Source organism: Alligator sinensis, unplaced genomic scaffold (genome assembly GCF_000455745.1).
Source record: "Alligator sinensis unplaced genomic scaffold, ASM45574v1 scaffold740_1, whole genome shotgun sequence".
NCBI classification, from domain to species: Eukaryota; Metazoa; Chordata; order Crocodylia; family Alligatoridae; genus Alligator; species Alligator sinensis.
Genome location: NW_005841964.1, coordinates 791699 through 815904, shown reverse-complemented (window position 1 = coordinate 815904; position 24206 = coordinate 791699). Strand labels below are relative to the sequence as shown.

At 41.4% G+C, this 24206-nt stretch overlaps 1 protein-coding gene and 1 long non-coding RNA gene across 2 annotated transcripts in view; one reads left to right on the top strand and one right to left on the bottom strand.

The window, feature by feature from the left end:
* The window catches only part of GPC6 (glypican 6), a 1120836-nt gene that overhangs the window by 331233 nt on the left and 765397 nt on the right, over positions 1-24206 (bottom strand). The gene's annotated exons all lie outside the window — the stretch shown is intronic.
* On the top strand, positions 6265-7887 carry LOC112549781. The gene is made up of 3 exons (XR_003093302.1): positions 6265-6350; positions 7438-7541; positions 7777-7887. It is a non-coding gene; the product is annotated as an uncharacterized LOC112549781 (long non-coding RNA).

Genomic DNA, 24206 nt, shown 5'->3' with positions numbered 1-24206 from the left:
CAGCATTTACTTTCAGTGAAGAAGTCATCATGCATACCAGTATAGAAATATCAATAACAATATCATAATCTGTTTAGCACTGTGTCTTCTTCTGTATGCTATACAGCATCAAAGATGGTGATCAATATATCTTTATACAGAGATATATAGATTAATATTTGAAGTAAAGGGTTTGATTCTTCCATCCTCCACTCTAGCTGAATAGCACGCTACTCCATTAGCTAAAGCATGCATTGAAGTATATTCATCTAGGTTGCTAAAACTACTGATGTTTCACATACTGATAGAGAATTACTTCTTATTGAAGGGATCACTTCCGGAGCTGTAAGTGTCCTATCTTGCCTACTTAACCATATGACTCTCTGAAGGAATTCCCATCAGGAGAGCCAATTGGAAACAAACATGGGTGTTATTTTATCACATGTAAATCTCTCCATCACAAAATTCAGAGATCAAGAGCTCATAACACACAAGTGAGTTACGTGCCATCCAGTCAGACCAATATTCAGTCATCATCAGGGACTTTGGTTTTCTCTGATAAAAAAAAAAGCCCCGATTTTTGGATTAAAAAAAGTACCCACAATCCACATTTTCCCATGATTAAAATGAAAGTGATGTTTCACTAATATATATAGATATATATAGATATATAGATCTATAGATAGATAGATAGATAGATAGATAGATATATCTATAATCTAAAATCTAAAATCTAATATATATATATAATCTAAAATCTATATCTAAAATATAGATATATATATATTAGTGGTGTTTCATTTTAATCACAGGAAAATATGGATTGTGGGTTACTTTTTTCTTTTTTTAATCTAAAAATTGTGGATTTTTTTTTAATTAAAGAAAACCAGGATCCCTGGTCATTATTGACCTGAACTAGCAGCCATCCATCGTGCTCCTTTATCACCAAACCGTATTTCTGCTACTGAGAAAACAGATGCAGTAACATATTCCAGTATAGGGCTTAGTATGAAGCCTTCATTACTCAGATTAAGTAGTATCCTCATCCATACATAATCATACTGAGAAAAAAAACATAAGCATATGCAATATGTGACTTGCAAACCAAAATACAGGCAACCCCCGCTTAGCGCTCTTAATTGGTTCCAGAGAAACCGAGCGCTAAGCGAAACCACGCTAAGCAAAATCCATTTGTCCATAGGAATGAATGTAAATATAGGTAATTGGTTACCGCTGCTTCTTGCTGCCACTTCTTGCCGCCGCCACTGCCGCCTCTCCCCATTAGCCCTCTGGCCGCTCCAGTCCCATGTCCCAGCCCAGGCTTGCACTCCTGCTGCCCTGCCCCGGGCCCCCACTGGCCCTGGCCCTGGGCACCAATGCAGGCCCTGCACACCAAAGCATGACCTATGCTGCTGCCTCTTCCCACCCACCCACCTGCCCACCCACTTGCCCACCGGCCCCACATGTCAGCCTGGGCACCACCACTCCTGCTATCCCACTTTAGGCATGGGACCCTGCTGGCCCTGGCCCCAGGCCCTGCACTCCTGCTGCCCCATCCTGGGTGCAGGCCCCCACTGGCCCAGGCCCTGGACACCAGCACGGGCCCTGCACTCCTCGCCATCTCCGCTGTTTTGGCTGGTGAACTCAGGTGGTGAAGTGTTCCACAGGAGCAGGGTGGATGTTTGCAGGGTCCCTGCTACATGCCTGGCTGGCTGTAAACCCCCCCCTGCTCCCGGCTGGCTGCAAAACTGCCCCCACCCCCGCACCCCATGAGATGCTTCACTGCCCCACCAGTCTGTATTTATCAGCCTTGCCTGGCTTCTCCCCAACTCCCCCATGCTCATGCCTGCCCCCCACTCACTGCCACTCATCAAACTTGCTGCTACTGCCACCACTGCTTCTCCTCGCTTTCCTGCCAGAACTCTCTGATTCCACTGACTGCTGTAGCAAAACTGGCTGAGCACTCAGTGAAACCAGGTATCAATTTTAAATGAGCGATATAGTGAAATAGTGCTAATCGAAACTGTGTTAAGTGGGGGCTGCCTGTAGGCTGAAATTCATCAAATGTTTAGTTCATGAATACTGTTCTACCACTTCCATAAATGAAATTAAAGGAGAAGGATATAACAAAAGTAAAAACAACCCAAACTTTAATCACCTACAGATCAAATACAGCAACAAACTTTAATAACATAGGTCTAAATTCTTCCTTCAAGCACAAGGCTAAGCAAATGTATGGACTTTATCTGAATGATCTTCATGGGAACTGAATGGATACAATACAACGCTCTTGACCACAGACAAACAAACAGCAGTAGAGTTGCCCTTCACTTTTCATATGATGGGGAGTTTGGCTGGTGCTTCAGCATAGCCTATATCCACTAGTCTTAAACTGAATCTCTGGCTTACTGCATTTCTGTAAATGTAGAACCCCAAACACCCACATACTCAATGGGTAAGCTGTAGCAAATCCCAATGAGGTCTAAGTACATAAAAGAGAGTTTTTGGGGACATGGTAGAACATGAACCTGCATGTTGAAAATACAAAGAGATGCAAATATTTTCATTAAAAGTAGACATCCATAAACATCCTAGAGCTATATAACTTTTTTGGATAAAATCTGTGGAAGCTCAGTGGAAGACAGTGTTGTATGTCCTCGCTCTCCACACCCTGTACCTTTTCCCCTCATCCAGTGCAGGGCTTCTCATTCCAGTCTATATATGCTCACTAGGCCTATGTGAAGCAGCAAGTATTTGATCTGGATTCATATTTGACCAATTTGGAGGTACAGTGATTCAATTTGGTGATTCGAGTCACTGTCCCAATTCAATTTGGCCAAATCGGCTTTGGAGATTCAGCGCTGATTTGGAGATTCGGACATAGACTATAATGGGGAATCACTAAAATACCTATAACTTTGCCATTTTTTTGCAGATTTATATGAAAATGGTAGCCCTTTCTAAGGGCATGAAGCCTGCCAAGTTTCAAGGAGCTAGGTACATGGGTTTCTGTGAAAGTGCACCTCAAACTTTTGAAAGCAAAACTCATATCACTTATGTGTATTAAGGGGTATAGGTTGTACCCATGTCAGTCTAAGGACATAGGCAGACAAAGTTCTTTGAGTCAATCTGATATCTTTTATTAGACCAACTGAACAGTTGGGAAAATATATCTTAGCAAGCTTTCAGGTTTAAAAACACTTCATCAGACTGAGGAAGCATCTGCAGTTGGTTTGTGTGCTTTTCCTGGATGGAAGGAATAGTAAAGAAGCCAGAGGCTGGTCTGCATGCAAGAAAGCCAGTCAGTGAAAATGTAAATTGAGGCATCAGGGTGTGAGAGAGAGGCTGGGAGGGGAGGGGAGGAGAGGTGGGGAAGAGTGATGTAGCAGGTAAAAGTGAAGATCATTGATAGATGTCCACCATGGCCCCAGCCCGCCTACGGTTAGTTCTGAAATAGTTAAGGAGCTCCTGGAGGAGCTGGATGGGTACAAGTCAGCAGGCCAGGATGACCTCCATCCACAGCTGCTGAAAGAATTGGCCAGTGTCATAGCTGAGCTGTTTGAGCACTCGTGGTGCTCTGGCCAGGTTCCTGAGGACTGGAGAAAGGCCAGTGTGGTGCCCATTTTCAAGAGAGGGTGAAGGGATGAGCCGGGTAACTTTAGACCAGTCAGTCTTACCTCTATTCCTGGGAAACTGCTAGAGAAAATAATCAAAGAACACATTTGTTCAGGTCCAGCAGGGGAAGTGATGCTGAGTTTTGTGCAAACCAGCATGGGTTTGTCACAAGTAGATCCTGCCTGACAAATCTTGTAGCCTTCTATGACCAGGTCACACACTGCCTGGACACAGGAGCTGAGGCTGATGTCATCTTCCTGGACTTTAGGAAGGCCTTCGACACAGTTTCGTACCCTATCCTCATTGGGAAGCTAGCAGACTGTGGAGTGGATGCCTACATGGTCAGGTGGGTGGCCAACTGGCTTAGGGACTGCACCCAGAGAGTGGTGGTGGATGGTTCCTTCTCGGCCTGGAGGGAGGTGGGCAGTGGGGTCCCGCAGGGTTCAGTCCTCGGACCGATATTATTTAATATCTTCATTAGCGATTTGGACGAAGGCGTGGAGAGCACCCTCTCCAAGTTCGCTGATGATACCAAGTTATGGGGCAAAGTTAGTACACCAGAGGGCAGGGAGCAGATTCAGGCTGACCTGGACAGGTTGGATCAATGGGCAGAGAGAAATAGGATGCAATTTAATAAAGATAAATGTAAGGTACTCCACCTGGGAAGGAGGAATCCCTAGCACACCTATAAGGTTAGGGAGTGTCCTTCTGGGCAGCTCAGAGGCAGAGAGGGATCTTGGAGTCATAGTTGACTGCAAGATGAACATGAGCTGGCAGTGTAACGAGGCCATCAACAAGGCCAATCACACCTTGTCATGCATTAGCAGGTGCATAACTAATAGATCAAAGGAGGGGATGCTCCCCCTCTATGCGGCACTGGTCAGGCCACAGTTGGAGTATTGTGTCCAGTTTTGGACACAGTACTCGTCACAAGAGATGGCTGAGAGGAGATCTTGTGGCCGCCTATAAATTTATTAGGGGAGGTCAACGGGGAATAGGGGACGTGCTATTTACTAAGGCGTTCCAGGGAGTGACTTTGAATAATAGGTGTAAACTAGTTGAGAGTGGATTTAGGTTAGATATTAGGAAGAAATTTTTCACTGTAAGGGTGGCCAGGATCTGGAATGGGCTTCCAAGAGAGGTGGTGCTATCACCTAGCTTGGAGGTCTTCAAGAAGAGGCTGGATAGTCACCTGGCTGGGGTCATTTGACCTCGGTCCTCTTTCCTGCCAGGGGCAGGGGGTTGGACATGATGATCCATTGTGGTCCCTTCCGACTCTACAATCTATGAATCTATGAATCTAGGTACCTAGGGAGTCAGATATCAGGCAGGTTATAGTGTGTCATAAATCCAACGTCTATTTTGAGTCCATAAGTTTTTGTATCTAGGAGGCTGATGAAGTGAAGTTCATAGGCTTGTCTGTGAAAAGTGTTTTGTAAATTCAAACAAGCACCAAAACTCCCTAACCTCATTACCAGAAGCAAACTTCCTACAGTCCAAAACACACTGAATGGATCCAGACTATGCCATGACAAGACACGCAAAACCTGACAACGTATCTCCAGTACCCCCACAATTACTAAACCCTACAACAGAACCATCACCATTCCTGGATCTTACAGACGCACTTCCAGAAACAGTATATATCTCATCAAGTGCATCAAATGTCCTGATGGAAAATACATAGACCAAACAACAACTGTGCACCAGAATGAATGCACACTGGACATCTATTAAAGAGAAGAACACTCAATTACCAGTGGGAGCACATTTCTCACAAGAAAACCACTCTCTCTTCAATCTCTCAGTCCTGATCCTCAAAGGGAATTTACAAAGGGATCTGGTCCTGATACTCAAAGGGAATTTGTATCTATCTATCTATCTATCTAGATCTAGATAGATCCATCTATCTATTTAGATAGATAGATAAAAATTCCCTTTGAGTATAAGGACCAGATCCCTTTGTAAATTCCCTTTGAGGATCAGGACTGAGAGATTGGAGGCCTGATGTAGATAGATAGATAGATAGATAGATAGATAGATAGATAGATCATTTCAATCATGGAAAATGTGGATTTGGAGTTACGTTTTTTAAACCAAAAATTGGGGATTTTTTTTAATCAGAGAAAACCAGGATCCCTGATAATCACTTCCCTTGATATGCTGGCAATGCTCCTACTAATACAGCCCAGTATATCATTAGCCTTTTTGGCAACAAAGGCACACTGTTGGCTCATATTCAGTTTACTGTCCACTGTAAGGCCCAGGTCCTTTTCTGCAAAGCTGCTAGTTGGCCAGTTGGACCCAGCCTGTACTGGTGCATGGGATTGTTCTGCTCTAAGTGTAGCTAGTGAGGATGTGAAAGGTAACAAGAAGGGTTTTTACAAGTATGTCAGCAGCAAGAGGAAGGTCAGGAAAAGTGTGGGTGCCTTACTGAATGAGGGAAGTAACCTAGTGACAGATGATGCAGAAAAGACTGATGTGCTCAATGCCTTTTTTAGCTGAGTCAGGGTTAGCTTCCAGACTGCTGCACCTGGCAGCACAGTTTGGGGAGGAGGTGAGCAGCCAAAAGTGGTGAAAGAACAGGCTAGGGACTATTTAGATGATACAAGTCTCTCCCAACCACTACATGTATTACCTATTGACATTCTGTAATTGTATTCTTTTTTCAGATCTACTTGGGGAACAAATACTGTAAAAGTACCTGGATGTAGGCCAAAACAGGGAACTGAAACTGTAAGCCTTTCAGGAATTTGGTGAGTCAGGTGGAATTCAGATTCAAATCTGTTACTAAGGTTTTGTTCATGGGTCTGATCCAAAACTAAAGGTGGCTTTTTTCTTGCTTTTTTTTTTTGCTAATATTTCTTATGGACTGTTATGAAATTCTGGTGTGTCTGAATTAAATACGTTTTGATTTGTCCGTGATCACATTTATGATTATTTAATATTTGTGTTGCAGTAGTGGCCACAGATCCCAAACAGGACTGGGCATTAATTTTACTTAGTGCTGTACAAATATTGAAATAGACATTCTCCAGTCTCTGAAAAGCCACACCTAGGCCAGATGAAAAGGTTAATTCTCACTTTACATAGCAGACAGAAAAATTAAAATTAACCAAGATCTGAATTCTCCTTACTGCTAAAATACACAGAGCAGTATCTGTAAAATCTATGTCCATTTAAGTTTAATGTTTTTTACTAAATGGCTTTGGGGTGCTTTTTCATCCATATCACAACGGCGATTTTGCCCCTTCAAACCACATGAACTGATAACATGAATTATTGATTGTGCAACATATTCTTACTTACATCTCTGTCAAATAAAACCTTGAGTCAGAATGAGGTGAATAAGAGATGTATAAAAAGAACACAGAATGTTTGTGAATATTGAATAGTCTAAATGAAAGTCTCTTTATCCCTTTATCTCAATATTTGCAAGTAACCAAGCAAATTTTAAAGGCTAATAATATGCTGTTGATTTAGAAATAGTAGACTTGCTTAGATTTCCTTTATTAAATTGTCATGTTTTATATGTCATGTTAAATTGTCATGTTTTATATGTCAGTCATAGAAGACTGAGAAGTCAGGCCATATTAACTAGTGAAGACAATACTTTAAATAGAACCCAAAAATGAACAGGAGAACCTTAGTTTGATTTGTTTCAAAGAAAATTCAGGCATGAAACTCTACACAAAGATTTCAAGCCATGTTTTATACATGCCAAAATGAGTGTTTGGAACTGAAGGAGGAGAAATATCTACTTTCCTACCTTTCGTGGGAAAAATGATAGCATGTGAAATTTAACAAATGAGATTTTTCTTGTGTGCCTATTTCATTATTCAGCTTTTTCTGCAGTCTTTCTACTTACTTACGAACTCAAAAAAAAGTGAAGATGGAACCGCAGACATCAAAGACAAGAGTAGTCTATTCTGGGAACCATTTATGGTGTAAGTAAAAGTCTAATTAAATAATGACTTCATTTCGGCAGGATCCCATGATAAGAATCAATAGCCAGGCCACTGATCTTGCATTAATTTGTCCTTACATTGTCACTAAATCTTGTCACAGTCACACTTTCTTGACACCCTGAATTAACCTTGATTATAACCTTAGCTTTAAAATAGAAGCCTGGAAATTCTTTTCACCTAGCTAAAATTCTTTTTTTTTTTTTCTTGTCCAAAGGTTTCAATGGCTGCTCTGTGAAATACATTTTATTCAGCAGAATTCATGTATATAAGACATCTTCTTCATTTCTAAAGGACATACTAATCCTTCCCACAAAATGTTTTCCCACAACACAATGAAGAACATTGTATTCTTAGCTTATATTTCAGTTTCCTTTCCCTTAAAGTCATACATGCTGCCTGGAAATAAAACACACAAGAAAGTACATGGAACATGCCAAAGTTGAATAAAATGTTAAAACATATTTGTTAGCTCCAGCCTTCCATTTGTGTGTATTTTTGTGTTGGCAATATTGGGAGATCTTGCCAAGAATCCTAGAATCATAGAAAAGTAGGAAAGGACCCCCCAAGTTCATCTAGTGCAATCCCCTGCCTGAGGCAGGATCAACAGTTATGGTATGTTTTTTTATTTGTCCTAAATGTTTTTGTTAGGTCAGCCTTTGATTCCTATTTATAAGGTTTACCTGATATTCACTTCTTAGTATAGTTTTTGGGAAAATGAATGTATGATTAAGAAAAAAGTTTTGCCCCATTCAGTCTTAAAATAATTTGAATATAAAGAGAGAAGCAGCATTGCGTCACAAGACTGCAAAGGGGGATATGTGAATTGACTATACTTTGGGTGAAGAGAGCTGCAAAAGAATGAGAATTCACATGTAGAGAGCCTTTATCATTTCTGAAATGTAAAACATAGTCGTCCAAATGCTTCCAGATGCTTAAAACACACACTCATTAGGCAGTGATACTTCATTACATAGGACAGAAGATTAATAATTTTTCTCTCTGAAAAAATCAGTCCTTCTGACTAAATGAATTATTTACAGCATCTTTTACGGCAATACAGGACTGGACGGACTCTGGCCTAAAGAGTCCTATAAAAGATTAGGACAAAGGTATGGTTCTTGGATACTATAGGATATATTATATAATGATGCATCTTGTTCCCCAGCCAGATTTGCACTGAAGCAATTGGGTAATCAAACATTTACCAAAAAGGATTCATCTCTGGAACATAAGGTCAGTTTCACTTCCTGGTGTTTAACCCAACATAGAGTTAATACTTCCAGAAATTTCAGCAGCCCTCAAAGGTATTTGGATCAACAGAACTAAGAAAAGGGAGAATTTTAGTTAACTTTCTTCCTGCTACTTATATGTTATTGGCATTTTTTCTGATCACATGTATATGCCACTTGAGGTATAGAAACGTATCCCAGTTCAGATAATCATTACACATCATAACATCCATGACAAGAAACTCAATGAAGTATGTGACAGAAAGATTTATACCCACTACAGTTGGGTTTTTAATGAACTTTTTGTTAATGCTTCCTTCTTCTATTTATATAATACTCTTGTTTCAAACAGGGCAGAAACTTAATTACATGTAAGAAAAAATATTTATCATACCAAAAATTTGTGTCAGGAATGCTGATCAGCAGTGATCCTGGTTTTCTCTGATTTAAAAAAATCCCCAATTTTTGTATATACACATAGTGGTATTTCATTTTAATCATGGAAAAATGTGGATTTTGGATTACATTTTTTAATCCAAAAATTGGGGATTTTTTTAAATCAGAGAAAACTAGGATCCCTGCTGATCTGGTTTGAAAATAAACAAGGAAGGAATTGAATAAAATACTAGTTTCAGTTTTCAATCAGTTCTTGACCAGGGTAAGCTTGAATGGCTAGCAGTTAAGGAAAAAAACATTTCCATCTTATACTTGCTGACTAGGTAAGTCAGTTCTGAAAACTTGTGAAACACAACTAGCATCTATTTGCCTACTAGCATATACAGTAAAACTCTTGTTGTCCGGCATCCCCTGGGAATGAGGGATGCCGGATAACAAAATAGGCCGGTTAACTGCGGGACAGGGAAGCAGGCCCTGCACAGTCTGTTATGCCCCCGGACCATCGGGGCTCAGCAGCACAGGCTGTTTTGCCCTGGGCTGTCAGGGCTCGGGGAAACTGGAAGTGCCACGGTGGGCACTTCCAGTTTCACTTTATCTTACAAGCCAGCATGCCGGTTAATTGAGCATGCCAGCTTGTAAGATGACAGTTAACAGAACTTTTACTGTAATACAGTTTTTACAAAGCGGCTTTTCTGGAATTCAATCACAGTTTAATGGACTTGACTTTATTGTCTTGCCTCAACTGGTCTCTTAGTTCAGTTTATATTTTCATATTAGTTAGTTCACTATAAAGTCAAACTTCCTAGAATTCTGCATAAACCAGCCAACCCTGAAGCCTTACTATTAATAACTATTATTAAATGGGATGATGCACACTATAAAGCTTTCATTTATGTAAAATACATTGCTGTAAGTCTTTGTGACTTAAAAGTGAAAATTTAATTTAATGTGCTTTCCAGTAAACACAGTTTTATCATCATCACTGATAAATGCTAGTATCTGTTCTTATCCATTGTGCTGTATATGATAACTCTGTGTAGAGCAAATGAAGTTGTAAAAACAGACGATATTGTGAAGTCTGCATAGCATCAATCTTTAATTTTATAAAAAAGGTTAATCTCTTTTCCCAAATGAAATTTCATGTGGGTCTAAAACTTTGCTAAATATATACTCATTGTTTTCTCATTTTAAAAACTTTGAAATACAAATATAGTGTTCAAAGATGAACAGGAGACCCACTGACTGGTATTGTTTAGTAGTGACATATACTTTATTTTATTTCTATTTCTATGAAGCATTATTCTGGAACTCAGCATTATAGTGAATGCCCCACAAACAGTAATCAAACATCATAATATTTCTTTTTCCATTTAAATGATATGGAAAATGGCACAGAGAGGTCCTCACTTAAGAAAAGATTTAGCACATGCTTAGGTCCATCTCTAATCAGGAAAGCAGTAGAGTGTATTCTGAACATAAACAGGGTTTATGTGCCACTGATGTATGAACTTTACAAAGTAGCAATACTTTCCAGAATTGGGAAAATCATGGCAAATTCCATGGAGTTAAAATTATTATTTGTCTTCACTTGGATTTTAAAATGAGATAGCTAACATAAAAAAAATATTGTTAGATCTGGCTTGGAGTTTTAAATTAAGGTGTTTTCCCAATGGAGAATGTAGTTTCTGTGGAACTGAAATTTTCTTAAAGAAAAAAAATGTCAATTTTGCCAAAGTATTTCATATTTCCCTCCTAAACTTAACATTAAACTAGGTCCAAGTGGGCCCCCCTGGTGTATCATGGATCTTCTATGACAACTTTGCATTATGGAGGAGGTAGTTGGGTTGGAGATCCTGACCCATAAAGGTGTCTAACCAAACTGTGACTAACATCACCACCTTTTTTAATTAAGAAAAAATAAAATTCAGAAAGTTTACTTCTATCAAAAAATGTAAGGATTCAGAATGGAAATGGATGTTGAACTATTAGAAGTTCCTGAAGATCAGAACCTGCAATTTTCAATCACACATTATGAAAAAGGCATCTATTTGCCTCTATTGAAGACAGCCCAAATCCCCTTTTCATCTCTTCCATCTTCCTTTCCATCAAAAGAATATTGTTCACCTAGAACCGCATGGGCTCCTTTCTTAAGGTTTTGTCATTGTGGAGTTGTGTAAAATCCACTTCTGAAAAACCCTAACTGGTCATTAGGGAAGAGAAATTTTCTGTTAGATCTGCTATTGTAGGGCCAAAAGGAAAAGGTGGCTTTCATACTGCCTGGCTGTTAGGGGAGGCAAAGGGAGGGCAAAATGTCACTCTGTAAAAAAAACAAAACAAAACAGAAAAACAACAAAAAAAACCCCAAAAAGGTGATGGGCTGGCAGTGAACTGGGATCCAGTGCTGGGGAGCTGTTACTCCAGAACAAAGAGAAGGCACTGGATGTAAGTCAGCTGGTTAATTCCCAACAAATAAACTAGGACTGAAGGTCTGGAGAGAAGTGACATTCAGGGAGAAGCTGGGAGATTGTGATATAAGAGCAGCAGGACTTAACACTCTGAGCAGCCAGTGCAACCAAAGGCACATAAGAAAGCAATGAAAATGGAAGCAGAAATGGGTTGGGATCCTTTGACTCTTGATAGGTTCTGAAAAAAATAATCTGTGAATTTAGACATTGAGGGACTTGGCTCACTGACCTGGGAAGAGTATGTATGTAATTCCCCTTAGAGTCGCCTTCTGAAACTGTCCCTACTCAGATAAAATCCATTCAAAAGTCAATGGTCCATATGAACCTAGCAATGCACATGAACCTAGCAGTGCATTGAGCTAACATAGTTAAAGCCTGCAGTTTCTGTAGCCCATGGCACATAAAGGAATGATCTGGCTAGTATCACATCAGGCTCCCTTTGAGTCCCTAGCCTGAATGGCTGGGTAATTATCCGGGATCCTGGTTTTCTCTCTAAAAAAAAAATCCCAAAGTAACCTAAAATCGACATTTTTCCATGATTAAAATGAAACACCAGTAATATATATATAAAATATATATTTAATTTATATATTTAATGCATATTAAATATATGTATTTAAATATATATATATTCGTTGTGTTTCATTTTAATCATGAAGAAATGTAGATTTTAGGTTACTTTTTTTAAACTGAAAATTGGGGATCCTTTTTAATCAGAGAAAACCAGAATCCATGGTAATCATTTATAGCAGAGTCAATTGAGGGCAATCTTCAGTAAAGAAGCAGCTTCTTAAGCCATACCTAAGTGCTTGGCCATCACTCACCTTAGATTAATGTATCAATAAAGGATAGCACTTCTTCCTAGGAATTAGTTCCTTGGTGTTTAGTTAGAGGCATATGACCTGTGATTTAAGAGTTACCCACCAAGCCTGCAATTGATACAGCTTATCAGTTTGTAATGTAAGAACAAAACAAAACAAACCAAAAAACCCCTAAAGAGTGTTTCAATTTAGATAATGCCCTTACCTGGCAGTTGTCCCTGCAACATTACTTTAACTCTGTTCCTGGAGATTTTTATCTTCAGTGCTTACATCAATAACTTGGAATGTACTTATAATTAGCATCTGTTTCTACAACAATATTCTGTTCTTCGTTACAATACCTAAACACAACCTAATGACTCTAGTGAATTGCATTTGTAAAATAAGAGAAAATTTGAACCATTCTCCAGATTCAAATAATTCCTGAGACACTACCGAGCAGTTGTTATTGCACATTTATTTAGTACTTATTTATTTAGTACTTGTATTAGCAAGTACTAAATAAATGCTCAATAACTGGAATTACCATGCAGTAGCACCAGCAAACGCCTTTTAGGTGACTCTACTGCACAGTAGACTAATAATACCACACAGTAGCATATTAGCACTGTCCATGCTGTGATGGGTTACTGCACAGTCAGCATCTTTGTAGGCACACCTAGTGGGAAGTTCTACACATACATTTACTCCAGCCTAGATGTATTTCTGAGTAAGCTACTTCACAGTGGGAACATCTACATGTGCACATTTAATGCATGTTAGCTCAATTTAACGTGCATTAAGGGCACATGTCTACACATGCACACCCTTAATGAGCCTTAAAAATGATGATTTTAGGCTGTTCAAGCCTAAATGTGTTACCTACATAAAGCAGGTATCAAATTTATGCACTAATAGCTAAGTCGCATTAGCCAACATGTAGCACATGGAAATTAATGCAGTGTCTATCCATTGATGCATATCTCATTAATGTGCAAAGAGCACAGGGTTGTTAAGAGACAGCTGTCTCCTGGCCCTGGGGTGCTGCCTGCTGCTGGGGCAGGGACAATGTTCCCCTACTCTGGCAGCAGGGAGCTCCTAGCCTTGGAGCTGCTAGCTACCTCACTGGTGGATTGGGGCAGAGGGCTGGGATCTACCCCAACCCTGCAGCTCTTTCCAAGTCCTGTCCTCGATCACCTGACTGGGGAATGGGGCTAGGACTTGCCCTTGACTGGGACAGTTCCTGGCCAGCTCCAGGCTGTGCAAGGAAGTCTGAATGTACTGCTCAAAACTGTCTGGGGCTGCCCAAAACAGGACAGCCCCCAGCCACCTCCAGGCTGCACTGCTTCCCTATGCAGCATGGGACTGGCTGGAAACTATCCTGGTCAGAGGCAGATCCCAGCCAGCTCCAGGCTGGGCAGAGAACTGTCATCATGCAGGGAGCTCCCAGCCCTTGATCCGCAACTGCAATTACAATCACAGAGTGGGGACTGCGAACAAGCTCCCAGCCCCCACTCCACAACTGCAATTGGAGAGGGGGGGCTGAAAGTTCTCTGTTGCTGGGGAAGGGGGACATTGTCTCCACCTGTGCACGTAGGGTGAGGTCTGGGTAGCTTGTTCCCTGCCCAGCCCTACACTTGCAATACACTGTGGTCATGAGGCTCAGGATGGGAGACCCTTATTTCCCAGCAGCAGCTCCAAAACTGTGAGGCTGCTGCTGGGAGACCCTTATCTCCCATCCTGAGCCTCATGCCTTTATCTCCCAGGAGTGGCCCCAAGGTCTTGGAGCTACTGCTGGAAGATAAGGGTCTCCCAGCCTGAGCCCCACAACCATGAAGCTCAGGCTGGGAGATGAGGGTCTCCCAGCCTGACTCCATGATTGCAGAGCTCAGGCTGGGAGATAAGCATCTCCCAGCAGCGGCACCATAGTCATGGAACTGCTGCTGGGAGATAAGGATTTCCCAACCTGAGCCCCACAACCATGGAACTCAGGTTGGGAAAAAGGGGTCTCAACCTTAGCCCCATGACTGTGGGGTTCAGGCTGGGAGATAAGGATTTCCCAGCCCCCACTCCTCAATCGCCATCTCGGTGCAGGGGGCTTGGGGCTCCCTGCTGCCTGGTCAGAACAACATAGTCCTCCCCCCAGGCTCTTGTGGTAGAGCTTACCCAGGCAGCAGGCAGAACCCTGGGGGCAGGGAGCTATCTCCCACCCCTGGTGGATGGCTGACTGGGGGCAGATTCATGGTCCCAGTCAGGCATCTACATGAGCATTGTGGCACCATTACTAATCCCAAGTAAATTTGCTACTTGCATTTGCTCAGTATTAGGGAGGTTTACTGTGAAGTAAGCAAGTGCACATATAGATGCATGTGCTTACTTCACAGTAAACTATGCTAATGTGAAGCCTGTTATGTAGATGCACAGTATGTACCATAGGTATCAGAGGGTGCATCTACATGAGATGCCTACTGAATATTAGCTGAATAATACTGCAGTAGCATGTCACAGCAAAAACCCTGCTAATAGCCTACTGTGCAGTGTTATTAAGCTAATGTGTAGTAAGCGTCACTAATAACCATGTGCTGGCACTACTAAGCAGTAACTTTAGGTACTGCGCATTTAGTTGGTAGTTTATTAAGGAAGTAATAAATTAAATGCACGGTAGGGGTGTGTGAAACAGCACTGTTTAGTTTCAACTTCCGTTTCACCATTTCAAAGGGACAGTGTTTAATTTTGTTGTTTCATTTAGTTTTGAAGCATTGTTCCATTTCATTTTGTCAAAACTGTTTCACTGTTTCGATGCATTTTGATGTTTTGCCCACAGGCTATAATGGGGAATCATAAAAATGCCTATAACTTTGTAATTTCTTTCCTGATTCAGATGAAAATTGCAGGGATGGTAGCCCCTTCTGAGGGAATGAAGCCTGCCAACCTGCCAAGATTCAAGGAGATAGGTGTAGGGGGGGTCTGTGAAACTGCACCTCAAACAATTGAAAGCAAAACTTGTATTACTTGTCAGCAGCTGCAGCCTGCTGTCATCCTGTGCACAGATCTGGGGCTTGCACCCTCTGGAGGGCTGTGGGGCTGTGCCAGACTCTTCCCAGGGGTGCAGACCCCCTGATCTGTCGTGGGATGACAGCAGGCTGTTGCTGATGCCTTGGATTGGTGCTGGGCACAGCCTGTGCCCAGCGCTGGGAAGACAGCTGCTGCCACTGGCCCCAGGCAGCAGTGGCAACCTCCTGTCATTCCATGTGCAGATCTGGGGGTCCGTGCCCCCTGGGAGGTCCATGCTTGGCGGCTGCACTGGGAGGGCAAGTGGTGGGGGGTGGGCTAGAGTGAATTTTGGTTTGGCAGCAGCCTCCCTTCCATCACTGTGGTCTGCCTTGAGCATTGGGGAGAGTTCAGTGTGGCCCCTGCTGCAGCTGCAGGATTCGCAGATGCTACCTGCCTGCAGCCACTGGGCTGCACCATGCCAGGGGGTACAGGGCATGATGCAACCCAGTGGTTGCAGGCAGGTGGCGTCCGCCACTCCTGGGGCTACAGCAAGGGTGGTACTGGGCTCTTTCTGGTGCTTGGTGGCAGTGCTGAGAAGGCAGGTTGAGCTCTGTGGGGCTGGCAGAGCTGCTCGGAGTGCAGCCCTAGCTCTCCCTGCCTCCCGCTACCAGAATGCACTCCAAGCAGCTCCACCAGTCTCATGGAGCTAAGCCTCATGGTGGGAGGTGGGGGAGACTCACTGGCTAGGGCTGTGCTAGTAGCCAGGGCTGCACCTCCCACTGCCAGGCTCAGCTCCATAGGGATGCGGAGCCTCCGGCCGCCAGGCTGCACTCACCAGGGCTGCACTCCCAGTGGCTCTGCCAGCCCCATGGAGCTCAGCCCAGTGGCAGGAGGTGGTGGGAGAGCCAATGGCGGAGCTGCTTGGAGCACAGCCCTGGAAAGCACAGCCCAGTAGTGGGAGGCTCTGCAGCCCCAAGGAGCTGAGCCTGGTGGCAGGAGGCAGCACAGAGTAACTGGGTAGGGCTGCACTCGGAGCAAAGGCTCCACCATTGGCTCTTCACTGCCTCCCACCACTAGGCTCAGCTCTATGGGGTTACAGAACCTCCTGCTGCTGGGCTGTGTTCGCCAGGGCTGCACTCAGACCCAGGGCTGTGCTCGGAGTGGCTGTGCCACTGGCTCTTCCACTGCCTTCCACTGCAGGCTGAGCTTTGTGGGGCTGCTGGAGCCACTCGGAGCACAGCCCTGGCTTGCCCCTGCCTCCCGCCACTGGAGTGCACTCTGAATGGTTCTCCCAAACCCAGAGAGCTGAGCCTGGCAGTAGGAGGTGGCAGGAGGCAGAGGAGAGCCCCTGGCCGTGGCTGCACTCTGAGCAGCTCTGCCACCGGTTCTCCTGACACCGGGCTGAGCTCCATAGGGGAGATCTCAGCACAGACCCCCAGCCCACAGCCCTCCCATTGCAGCTGGTGCTGGTGGCCCCCCAGGAAGAGCTGGGGGAAGCGATCAGAGAGCTGGGGGAAAGATCGGGGAGCTAAGGAAGCCAACCAGGGAACTGGAGAATGTTCAGGGCCCTGAACATTCCCCCAGCTCCCAGTTGGATTCCCCAGGTCTCTGATTGCTTCCCCCAACTCTCTGATCACTTCCCCAGCTTTTCCCAGGGGGTGCAGGCCCCTGGATCTGCACGCTGGGTTTCAGGGAGCTGCCGCTGCAGTTTCAGCAGTCCCATGCACGGATTGGGGGCCTGCGCTCCCCCAGGAAGAGCTGGGGAAATGATCAGAGAGCTTGGGGAAGCAATCAGAGTCCTGGGGAATTGAACAGGGAGCTAGATGTCAATATCAGAGAGCAGTTCTTCCCCCCCTTTTCCCCTTCCCTCTCCTTAGTTTCTATTTAGCTGCAGCAAGCCCGGCTTCGAAAATCAAAATGTTCTGAAACTTTCAAAATGCTTCGAGTGTCCTTGTTTTGTTTCAAAGGTGTTTTGAAGCCTTTTGTTTCATTTCAATTTCGCTGTTTTGAGCTCAAAATGCATGGAAACAGCTTCAAAATGAAACAGCCGTCGACATTTCTCACAGCCCTAATGCATGGTATCTAAGGTGTATTAATGAATATGTAGACGTTCCCAGAAAGTCTACATAGGAGGAAGTAGAATATATCAGCAACTTCTTCTCTACCAGGAATTCCACAAGTAAAAGTCAAATTGTATTATATACACTCAAATAAATCAAGATAAATAGCAAATAACTTAACTTTTAAAAACTCAGACAGATTCACACTCAGCTATACTTAGCACTTTCAGAATATTACAACATACTTCACAGGTCTTTATTAGAATCAGCAGTTTAGAGAGATATGGGCAAAAAGCATATAACCAACCTTCAGTATCTAATGGACTTCTTTAATTAAAAAAACAAAAACAAAAAGTTCAGCAGTAATTGTAAAACAATTATAATACCAGGAATTTAGAACCAAAATAATCATACCATGGCAAAAATGTCAGTTACCCCCATCCCTGCTCAGATTGCAGAAGTGTTTAATTTACTATCAGAAGTAGGTGGAAATCTGTAAAGTGAAAAGTTATACCTCCATACCAAAGGTCACAGATCATCCTAGAAGGAACAGAGACAGTTAAATAAAATGAAGGAAATCCAAGGCACTATCCTATTTCACCAAGTGGATGACCAAAGTGAAGCTTGAAACCAACTCTGGGTTACAGGGCTACAGATTGCCCTCTGGAGACGTGCACATATCTCCCTATTCTTCCTCCCTGGAGGGAGTAATAGAACCACTCTTACACAATAGTCAGGGAACTCTGTTAGGCTTAAACTGCATTTTGGTTGTCCACTAGGTGAAATAGGATTCTGTCCCAAGAATGTTTTTGGCAGTGTTGCTGACGGATGTAACAGAAGCATATAAAGTCACTGAAAGTGAAATGCAATGAGAGCAGCAAACAAACTCCAAGAGGTGAGATCCTAGGTCCACTGAAATCAATAGCAGAACTGTAACAGACTTCAGGGGCCAGGATTTCACTCTGCTGCTACACAGACCACAGCAGAAAAAAGTGTTTTGAGAGTAAATAGCCATCCAGATTTTAATAGGAGAGAAGGTAATACTCTGTTGTGTCACGGGAGTTCTTGTTGTCTATCTTCCTTCTCTGTCCTAGGCATCTCTCTTTCTATTGCCCCAATTAGTTTGGTATTGCTATTTTTGGTTGTTCCTATGTCCTATTTGCATTTGATTTGGCAAAAATGCTGGGTGAAGGGGCGGTGATGGGGGGGGGAGGGGAAAGAGAGTTTTTGAGGATCTACATGACACAGTTTTACTTTTCTTTTTTAGAAACGACACTAGTCTTTCAAGATTTAGAAAAAGGATTGCAAGTTTACAGCTTTGGCTGCAGTGTTACTATATATATTTAGCTGACCCAATTAAATAGTACTGATCCCTTTGAATCCTCTCACATTATAGCAAAACTTTTTTCTAGTGTACAATGATTAGCACAGTGGATACTATAAGAAACAGCTAAATTGTAAGTTGCTCATAAAATTACAATCTCTGATGTGTGTAAAAATATCAACTAGTTATTTCAAAAAGCAATGGAGACTACCAGTAAAGTTCCTGAGTAAATGGCTTGATTTGAGAAACTGCCAAGTCGCCAGCAAATCCCTTGTATGGGATGTCCTGTGTGGTCAGCAGTTCTTAGGAGGGCTTTTAAGAAGTCTAAATATGGACTTAGGACCCTTACTTTAGGGTCCTGTTTGTAAAATGTTCTCCATTCTAGTAATAATGCAAATAAATTTTCTCCATTTAGAGACATCTTATCAACTCTTACAAGTTTTTAATTTGAAATATACTGAACTTTAAAAAGAAAACACCCTCCCCCCCAGCAAAACAGCAGCCACAGCTGGGAACAATAAAAAAAACTTCCAGAAAAACTGAAAAAATATACAAGATAAGCACTGATATAAATTTAGTGAAAGGAAGGGTATTTTAATTTAACTACTTATTTTCTATGCAGGGCTGTAAATGTACATTTCTTTCTACATTCCTCTAGCTTAGATGAGGGAAGCCTTGTGGATAACAGAGCCATCAACTCTTGGAATACTTGCCCTGCAAGGGGAGAAAGTATTGTAGCATAATATAGGTTAATACAGATATAGAATGCAAAAGGAACACACATTGGTAGTGTTGGGAGAGCCTGAGCTGTATGAATCATGAAAGGAAAGAGCCTGGAAATTATTTTTTCAAGTAAAGAAAGGGAAAGATAATACTGGGAGGTTATTTCAGGCATAAGACAATGTGGCAATGGTATGGAGTTGGAAATGATCTAAATAGACAAAGACAGCAGTCTGGAGAGATTCACAGGTATGATAGACAGTGATAGGTAGGAAAGTTTGGCATGAAAGTAATGTAGTTATATAACATATGACATGACAGTAATGTATTTAATCTTTCTATCTCCAAACTTCTCCCTACATCCTCCGATTTTAAAGGAATCATTTTGTCCTTCCCATAAACTACAACAGTCCTGAACACAAATGCGCTCCTGCTCCAAAGATCTTCATCAGGTCCAGCAACTGAACACCCAGATTTTGCAACCTGTGTCTGAGAACCTCTTTCCAGGGGCCAGTTATTGTCAGCAAATCTTGTAAATTCTGAGCTAAAAGATGCCCGTCACCCATCTGACATCATAACTCATTAGATTTGAAAAGAGCAACCCCATTTTTGAATATCTGACCATCCCAAAATAGGATTTAACAAAGATAAGAAGACCTATTACAGTCAGGCAGCAGAATAGACTGGGGATAATTAGTTTTCACAACTAATATACAATATCTTGTTCAATTTGTACTCTTGGCAGAAATTCCAGGTGGTTGTTGCTGTTATTATTTCCAAAAAAGTCAGTGTAAGTGTTTAAATAGCTAAAATTCAGCATCCCAATCACAGCATACTACTATCTCCATTCTATTTGGGAACAGCTCCTTTATCCCTATTACAGTCTACCTGGATTATTCTCATCTACTATATGTGTATAACTATATATACATACTGCCTTTTCCCTTTTTTATTCACAGTGTCTCTCAGCCTTAATTCTTCTTTCTAGTGTCTTGTCTAATTAAAGCAATTACTTGAATTCTTAATTTCAAATTATATTTTTGGAGAGGTAATTTTCTTCTCTGCTAGTGTATTTTTGATACACTGACACCTCTTCTCCATAATTCAATTTTTGAGAGAGCTAATGAGCTCCCAGTGAACTCTCCTCTACTATTGACAGAAAATTGATGTTTGCATCATGAGAATGATTGCTCTTTTTGAAAAGACAAAATATTTTTCTTCTTTCTTGGCTTTTGGTATTTATTCAGTTTTACTATTCTATTATTGGAAGATCAGCTGAACACTCAATTAATCCATAAACATATAGTAAGAGCTTAAAAAAAGTCTTAATACCATATAATGATTGAGATGATATTAAAAGATGGTTAGATGCTGCCCAGTTTTCACCAATGTTAGAAGATGCTATTGTCTGCCCTGTCAATTTGGGGATTAACACTTGAAAGAAATCAAAGTGTGATTACTGAGACTAATGAAAATCATGGTAACAATGAGTCCTGAATTGAAATAATTCTGACATCATCTTTTATAAGAGCTATAGTATTGATAGCATTTCATGGACAATTTCTCAAAACCAAGAGATGGTAACGTTCTCTAATATTGACTGCTTAAATGGCTAGGTTGTATTTTCCTTAAAACAAAACAAAATCTCTGCGTAGGTAGGCCTGATGTTATGAAATTGGCAATGAAATGAGAACTGTGTCATTTTTAAATTTGCAATCTGAATCCAAAGTATATTATGGCCCCACTTTGCAAAGCAGTCTCTGTGTAAATACCTCATTGCAATATCTTACCATCAGTGTATCCCATGTAATGACTGTTTGGTTGTCTGTGAGAGATGAACTAGAAAATATCAACATGGTAAACTTACTGCCCTTGATGGTGGTAATTTCAAGCATCTAAAGCTTCCTAAACTAGAAACATAATAGCATCTGTACCAAGCTTCAGGCAGGCTCATTAGCTTGGGGACAGCCCAACTGGCCCTGTCAGTCCTCATGTTAATTATCCAAATATTTCACAGACATGGCTCTATTGCTTCCAATTTAAAAGGCAGCCCACCTGGAGGGATGGAGCATGCTGGAGGGCACACCTACTGAGGACAGGAGGTGAATTGTGTAGATAGGGCCTCAAGTGATTTCAATCCAATTGCAAAACCAGCCTTATAACTCAGATTAATTAGCATTCTTATTGGCCAAAGAGACTGAGAAGCCAGATGACACAGTGCAGATCATTTATATTTACAGATCTTCAAACTCAGGGTCAAGCACAGCATGGAGAAATGTACAATGCTGGCTCTCATGGTATACCATTTCTCTGGCAAGACAGCATTTCCCACTCTGGGGATAGTAATAAAACACTTTCCATAAATATTTAATTCCCAAAATGTTTCTTATATAAAAGTTTTGTCAAAATTGTATTGATTTTGTCAATGAGGGAAATGCATGGTTATATTACATTCTTAGAGAAGAGTCAGGCTATACTGCAAAGGAAATTTTACTGACACTAAGTAATTCAGAAGCTTTTTACCTTTTAGTCCAGGAAAACAGCCCAATGAGCTCTCTCTCACAGCAAGAATGTAAGTGTGAATTTCACTGAGTGAAATTATACCTTGCCTAAGCTTGTCAAAGAAACCACCTGAAGATGACTTACAGCTCAATTTGTCCAAAAACCAAAAAATTGCAGAGGTTTCTGCAATACTTGGATGAATTTGAACTGCTTCAAACTTTGCACATATTTTTATAGTATTCATAAAAGTAAAAATCACAAACATTAGCCTGAACTGTAAGCAGAGTCTACACTAATACACAGTTGTGCTATATTACTTTGGTATATTGACCCATGGCAAAAAGTAATAATGTATTAATATAGTGGTAAATTGTATGCATGATTATTTAAAAATCCTAAAATGACATGTAAACAGATCTATTTGTATTTCTCTTTGCTACGGCAAGATTTTTTACAGAAGTACTGCTAGCCAACAGCTTTGACCACCATGCTTGAGAGACCATTACAAGACTGGATATGAAGGCTTTCTTGATGTGCGCATCATACGTTTTCCTTTTTTCTGAATTCCATTTTTTTACATCCATTTTTACCCATTTTACAATCTGAAATGATTCCACATTTTCCCTGAAGTTTACACAGTTCAAATTTTTGAGGATTCTTTTTATGTTCTCCTGATGTTGCTTCCCAGCTAGCCTATCTGGAATTATGATGTGGTTATATGAACAAACTATTACATGGAAAGAAGGTAGGGCTGTACTACAGATCAGCTGTTCCACAGTAGCTGTTTATATGCATATTGGTGCTTGCTATTGTAGATGCTAAACTGTGCTCCTTACCCCTCTTTCACTGTAGGCTGAGCACATGTGGTTTAACTTGTATCTATTAATGGGCAAAAGTATGTACACTGTTAACCACATAGCAGCCGATACTCAGTACATTGTTTATATTCCCATACCATTAAGTATTAAGGATATAATTTTCCAAAAACACAAAAAGCAATTTAGTTCCAAATGTCATGAAATTTCAACAGAAGTTCACAAATCGAACCTTCCAGCTATCTAATCATTTGTATGGTTCTTTTTCTAAACTCCTTTCAGACTGTAAATCTTTCTCTTAATGACATGTACAAAAGTGAATTATAACCTAAATGTAGTCACAACGAAGTTCTATACAGCAGGCTTCTCTATTTCATTGACACGTCTACATAAGACGCTACTGCACAGTGGTTACTACTCATTTATTTAATACTTGTATTAGCAGGTACTAAATGTACAGTAAAGGGAGTTACTGTATGGTAGCACCAGCAAATGCTTTTAAAGTGATGTTACTGCACAGTAGCCTAATATTACTGTGCAGTAGCATCTTAGCATGGTTTTGACACATGACACTACTGCACAGTAGTATCAGCCTACTGCGCACTCAGTGTCTCGTGACATGCCCCATGAAATTAAGTTCCTGTACATAGAATCCAAAACCATGTTACATTTTTTTTGTAATGCTAGTAAACTCATACCTATTTACCTGTCCCTTAATATCACTCTCTTAAATATTTTTAATGTGTATGTATTGTCTGATACTATTTTTCCACTTATATTAGTCTATATTTTTCTAAACTGACCTTATACACTTCATCCTCACACACAACAATTTCACTTTTAATAATCAACATTTCCTCCAGATGATGGGAACAGCTATGGGCACCAAAATGGCCCCACAGTATGCCAACTTTTTATGAGCCACCTGGAAGAAGACTTCCTCAAGAACTGCACCATCAAACCCTTGCTATACTTAAGATATATCGATGACATCATCATTTGGACTGAAAACCTACAATCCCTGATTGAGTTTCATCAGCAATTCAACAATAACCATCCCTCCATCCAACTTTCTCTAGAATACTCCAGCACCAACATCTCCTTTTTAGACATGATGATCAGTATCCAGAATGATAAAATACAGACCCCCGTTATATAAGAAACCCACAGACCAACATACATATCTGCACAGACCCAGCAACCACCCCAAACACACCAAAAAAGCTGTGATATACAGCCAAGCCCTCAGATACCACCGCATTTGTACTGAAGAGAACACCCGGGATTGCCACCTCACCAATCTTAAAAAGGCTTTCACCCAGCAAGGACACTCCTCCAG